This window comes from Gossypium hirsutum, chromosome D11 (genome assembly GCF_007990345.1).
Source record: "Gossypium hirsutum isolate 1008001.06 chromosome D11, Gossypium_hirsutum_v2.1, whole genome shotgun sequence".
NCBI lineage: Eukaryota > Viridiplantae > Streptophyta > Magnoliopsida > Malvales > Malvaceae > Gossypium > Gossypium hirsutum.
Window position 1 is genome coordinate 1,732,117 of NC_053447.1, and position 6,218 is coordinate 1,738,334.

The 6,218-nt window shown below is 37.9% G+C and overlaps 1 pseudogene; it reads right to left on the bottom strand.

The window, feature by feature from the left end:
• Positions 1-233: 233 nt before the first annotated feature.
• Positions 234-6,218, bottom strand: part of LOC121223006 (DNA-directed RNA polymerase IV subunit 1-like) — a 6,856-nt pseudogene continuing 871 nt past the window's right edge.

The window sequence follows — 6,218 nt, forward strand, 5'->3', positions numbered from 1 at the left end:
GCTGGGCCAAGATTGGGCCACGAATTTTCAAGTCCGAGTTTAGCTCATATTTTAAACGAGTTTAATTTTTTTTACCCAATCTCATTTTTTGAATCTAATACTTTTGTTCAAACCATCTCGTATTATGGGCTAGTCTTTAAATTTTAGTAAATAATTCAACCCATGAATAGGTCTAATACGTGCATGTGTGGTATGTATATATCACTAAGCTCAAAAAAAAGAGAATCATCAGTGAAGAGAACAATGATATAATAGCTGAAACAACAATGTTACTTGTATTTGTCACAAGTATATCAAGAAATACAAATCGAAAAAAGGGTTCGGAGCTTCACGTTGCTGCTTCGACTAGATCTTTTCTGCTTAAATTTGAAGAAAAAAAAAACAAGCAAGTTCCAGTAGAAGGAGCAAAAAGAAGCTGAGGATGACCCTATTTCAACAACAAAAGAATACAAACAATGTGATAATTGAACAACATTGCCTGTGCTGTGTGGCTAAGATCCGGATTTGATCTTTCAAGTAAAAACCCGAATTTTATCAAACTGTTCAATGTAGAAAGTTTTTGTATGTCATTGCTGTAGTTCTTAATGGCAATCATTTTGTATGAATGGGTGTTTTTTCTGTATATTACAAGCACATGTGCTTGTGGAGCCGGTTTACAGATTACCGGATTGTGACCATTTTGACTTGTAGAATTGGACCTTATCGGGGGCGATGACCTCAAGAGCCCCGATAACGCATTTATGATACGAGAAATCTACGATTGCCCCATCGGTCCTTGCCAAAAGAAAGCAGCGAGAATTTTTATGTTCAGGGTGATACCCTACCTGCAAAAAATAGGGGAACGAAGATCAAGAAACCATCGTATCTGTGCGTATGTACATGTATAATAGATGTTAAAACTCCAATATATTTTAACATACCTTTATTTCTTGAGCTCCAGATCCGACCTTCTCATCTCTTCGAGGATGAAAGTACAATGCCATCATTGCGGAATTCCAGTCAGCTCCGCTTAACCGGTGGCCAATAGGAGACCTACAGTCAGCAAAAGTGTAAACTTAGAAGAAGTAAATAACTTCAAGTCTGAGAAATTAAGAATACGAAACATGTCTAGTCATTTTATCGGAATTGATGTTGAGAATCAAAACACTCAAGACGAGAAATCAGGAGATATCATAAGCTATCCACCATTCTAAGACATACAAAGCAGTGCAACAAGCTCAAGATAAAGGGTCAACTTGGCATATATTCGGAATTTAGCAAAGACATATTGAAACCGATTATAATATAACATCACCAAAAACCTGGAACTATATGGCAATCAGAGAACGGAAAAGCACGACCAAACTGAACAGAGAAGGTAAACAACAAATTGGAGGAAAGCTTACTTGTGCAATATATCCTTTAAAGTTCGCGAAAGCCTCTGAATGTCATTTAACGTCAGAAATTCTCTCAATATTTTTGTTTCAATATTTTTCAGCCGTTCAAAGGCAGAATCACCAAGTGCATCCATAAGTTCAGAGACATATTTCTCGGACTTGATGTTACAAGCTTGGGGTACTTCAAACTCTACATCTTGGTTCTGAGAACCAACAATATTTCCAAGAAGATTATACACATCAACCGGTTCGGTGATCATTTCATCCTGAAATTAACAATGGCATGAACACAATTAGCTAGTTATTTCTAAAATGCATCATTCATAAAAATAACTTTGACAGTACATTATGTGCAAGACATGCATAAATATACCTTCATAGAGTACAGTATATCAAACTGTGCACCAGTCCCGATGCAAGGAACTCTTCCCCATGACAATGCATCAATGGTCCCTGAAGATTATCCGAAACTCCTTTCTTTGCAGCTTTGACAAAGGAAGCACTGGGATTCTGCCACAAATTAGATAAGGCTAAGTCGACTTTAAAAACGACATTTACTTGGCTTAAATTAAGAGCATCAACTAGATATAATGATACTAACTGAAAAGCATGCTTGCATAAAAGGAGATGAGACAAATGCATGTTCTTGTCGTAGTCTCAAGCCTTTTGAGTTTAAGCCAACAAACTCCCGGTAACAGACAGACAATCGGCGACAAGATGCAAATGCTCATTTAGTATAGTCTTGCCGGTATCTGATATAGCGCTCTTCAAATTCTGCATTTAAAATAGCATGAAGCAAGTTAATTTAATGCAGTTAACCGGTAGAAATATGTGGAGTAATAACAATGACGTAATACTTACATTGAGAAAAAATTTCCATCCAGAATCTATGCCATATGCCGAGCAAAACTGATTAATATCATCTGGATGACTACGTGTCCAGTCGATCAAATCCATTATTGGAAGGCAATCATTCATAAGCATGCCCCAGAGTTTTGTTTTACCAAAACCACCTGTTACAGCTACCCTCAAGTAAAGTTCACCAGGAGAAGTTTTATGAGATTTTGAGACTTTGAATCGATCATTCCATAAAATTTGCACCTTCTTGATCTCCGGGAATCCTAAAGAGAATTTTATAGATTCAACACCAAAAGAAGACGAACGAGATTTCGAATACTAGTAAATTTGGACAAAAACGGAGAACTAGAATTACAAACCTTTTACAACTGCTTCCAGAAGGGAAGGTAGCACTATGGCTTGAATCACATCCAATTCTATATGAGACCTTTTGGAAGGCTCAACAATCGTGACGGTGATACAAAACATATCATCTTTATTTGGCATATCAGTATGAGAACAAGACCTGCCACTCAATCAAGCAAGTCAAGAAGCAAAATAAAGTTCAGCGAATAAATCAATAATGCTAGCGGACATGTTTTATCTCCAGAGCTGGCAATTCACTGTTTTGTTTAAAACCCAAGCAACTTTCCACGGATATAAGGATAAGTTGGCCTAACTTAAATGGACAGATATTTTGATATTCATTGAACTATGTAAAAGATGAATTACATTGTATTAATAGTGTCAGTGAGTAGTTCTTGCAACAATGGGACATGCTAAAGAAAGGGGGGGGGGGAACTTACTTGCTTGTAACTTGGATGTCAGGCAAATTGATTTTCCATAATTTTTTGGCATTGGCGTAGTGCATCTGAAGAGAACCAATAATAGAATGCACTGAAAGGCGCCTCCTTTTCATGGTCTCCTGTAAAGTACAGCATTTTATGGGGGAAACTTGAAAGTCGAAGATTTATCATCATTAAAAATACCATTTACCTATCACATTACCTTGCACACATGAAAATGGCAAACCCAAGGGTTGAAACAGTTTTCAGTTGACTTCTGCGGGGAGTAGCTATACCACAGGACACAATTAAATCTCGAGTAATAATAAGAAAAGCATAAAACGAGAAAGGACGAGTTATAAAAGAAATAAAACTCACGTTATTAAGGCAGTAGATACAATATCCGAAAAGATCAACCTCTCCAAATAATTCTTGATTTCTAAAGCTGCATACTCGAAACAATGTCTCCCCTTTCCAAGTTTATCCGATAAAAATAGCGTCATAGTCTGGTCTGAATTCCTTCTTCTAGAACCACATTCAAGGACCTCTGAGCAAGTTAATCAGATTAATTTGTTAGCATTTAACATGTGCAACCATTTTTATATCAACCAACTAAATTCGGGATTCACACCATCTCGCCATCAGAAGCGAATTTAGAGTGGGAAAATTTTTTTAGTCTCCTAATAAATGATAGAATTAAAGTTACTATATGGTAAACTTGCACTTTGGCCCCCAAAATAAAAAGATTTCTATATAGTCCTTTCAAAAGTGATGAAATCATAAGTGAATACAAGATAAAATTACACTTTAGCCTCACAAAAAATTTATAATTCAATTCGCCCCCCCCCACAAAAAAAGAACTTCTGGATTTGCCCCCTGCTCACCATCCCATCAGGGCTAAAACTTTGGTGGACTGGGTTGTGGTGGCACATATAACATAAAAGAACATGGACATTGAGAAGCAAAATGCATGGAATTTGACCATAAGCACATTCGAACCATTTGCTTTTAGTTCAGAATGTGTCAAGTTGTTCCATGGTTCTTAGGAACTATATTAGATAGGTTTCAGCACAGTACTAATTTGTATCCTTAAATTTTTCTTTAGATGAAGACCATGGTTTTTAGCAACTAATTAAAGAGAAAGAGAGATGCACTTCAGGTTTAGCAATGGTGAAGTTTCAAGTAACTAATCGGTTGATCCAAAGCACTATATGCAGCCTCAGAAATGGCACAGGAGACAATGAACCAAAGTTGGCCACTGTTCCATCAGTAGGATACTGCCTGACTTTGTAGTTCATTAGCAAAACTAGTTGCAGTAGATGTACCCTTATCACTACCATAGCTGAACTGAACACCTGATCTCCATATGCATTCCTCACAGTTCCGTCATATGATGCGCATAGATCACGCAAGAAGAACATAAGCCTCGTGACAGTGTCCAGGAAGGTCAGCTGGTCGCTGAAAGAACTATCTCGACTAGTAACGGAATGCACAAAACATTCTAGTGGATTCAGGCCTGTCATAAAGAACTTTCGATCACAGCATATGGGATGAAATTCTTTGCAGATTCAACACAGTCATCACCGTTCTGGGTTAAGCCCTGAGATTTTAGATCATTCCATTCAGAACATGAGAGTTTAGGAGGAAACCTGAATGATAAAGGTACAACTGAACGTTGCAGTCCCAAGACACATGCTATGCTGCACTAGCTTCAGCAAGTTACCCTTGCTCCCTGCTTTGAACATGGTCAATAATGAATTGTCTTTATTTGCATATTTGTATGATAAATTCTGGATATCTCGAAAACTTGCTTAAAAGAATCAACAGAAGCTTGATTAACTGCAGCTGATCTTTGCTTCTCATAACACATCCGCTCAAAATCAAAACCCACAAAACCATCAATTTCTTCATTATTTCCAGCAAGGAAATCACAGAAGGAATCAACCATTAACTGCTTAAAGTTGCAAGTCAGCTCTGTTTCTTGGAGACCATAGAAGATTTCATCCATCATGTTCTTTCGTGAATTTGAATCAGGAGTTAGGTATAGGTCCAAGAGTGAAACGCTCATACCCCTCATTGATAACCACTCACAAAGAACTTCCTGAGCACCATGCAAAAATCAAGGACCTTTCCTCGACAATTTTAATGAGACTTTCAAAAGGTTGCCATCAGCATCTCGGAACCAAGAAGATCCCTCAGATGAAGTTATAAGCTCCCCATTACGGATAACAACATCACTTGGAGAAAAACCATAATCCAATTCGGGAGGAAAGAGCATGCTGAATAACTGCTTTCCAGTCCAAACAGGATTACTCAATAAAGGAGCTTTGATGATTGCTGCGACGGTGAACGATTGGGACAGAACATTTCAAGCTGTTGCATTTCGTACAAGTTCAAGAGAACCCCATCACCATTGACCAAATAAGCAGCTGATAAACTATCATGACTCAGTGAAAGTAGATTTCGGCCACTTTGGCCATTAATTAGCTGCCTATTCAAAGAAACAAGCTCGCTGAGCTCAACCCTTGTGTTGATGGACTGAGGAACATAGCCATGAAGGCAATCACCGTCAAAATCTCCACGAAAAGGGGAACAAATAAGGGGTTTATCGAAACAGAGGAACTCACAGGTAGAACTTTGACAATAGGGCAATGAAAGAGTGCTGATGTATAGAAGGAGTCTGTTTATAAGCACATATCCCCATTATTTAGGGGCCTATAGATGATGTCCCCAGTCGGATCTTTTCATTATGATGAATTCTAACTAATGTACCTTCTCTCCTAATACAAATCTCACCCTTCTCAAGAATACGCAAATTACAGCAAGCTTTCAATCTTTCCTCGTTCCACTTGTTCAGTTGCTCAGCAATTTGCAACCTCTCTGCAACAGGACATGGTATACCAATTTCCGATAGTTTAAGATTTGGATTTCCGGTAAGAACCATGCGGAAGCAATGGTCATTTCGCTTTCCAAGAAGAACGTTTTTCATGTATCTTAAACCAGACATGTTAGAAACAGGATCTTTATTCCTTGTCAGGGCAAGGATAAGTTCATTATCTTCATTTGATGGCTTCTCCTGGAACAGCTGCACAATGAATGTAACCACAGAGATGGAGCATAAGATTCCACAAAAGTTGAACCAAATACAAAAAAGAAAACAAGGCACTGTAACTTGCCTTTGAAATTTTTAGGCAGTCCAATACATGGGAACTCAGTTCAT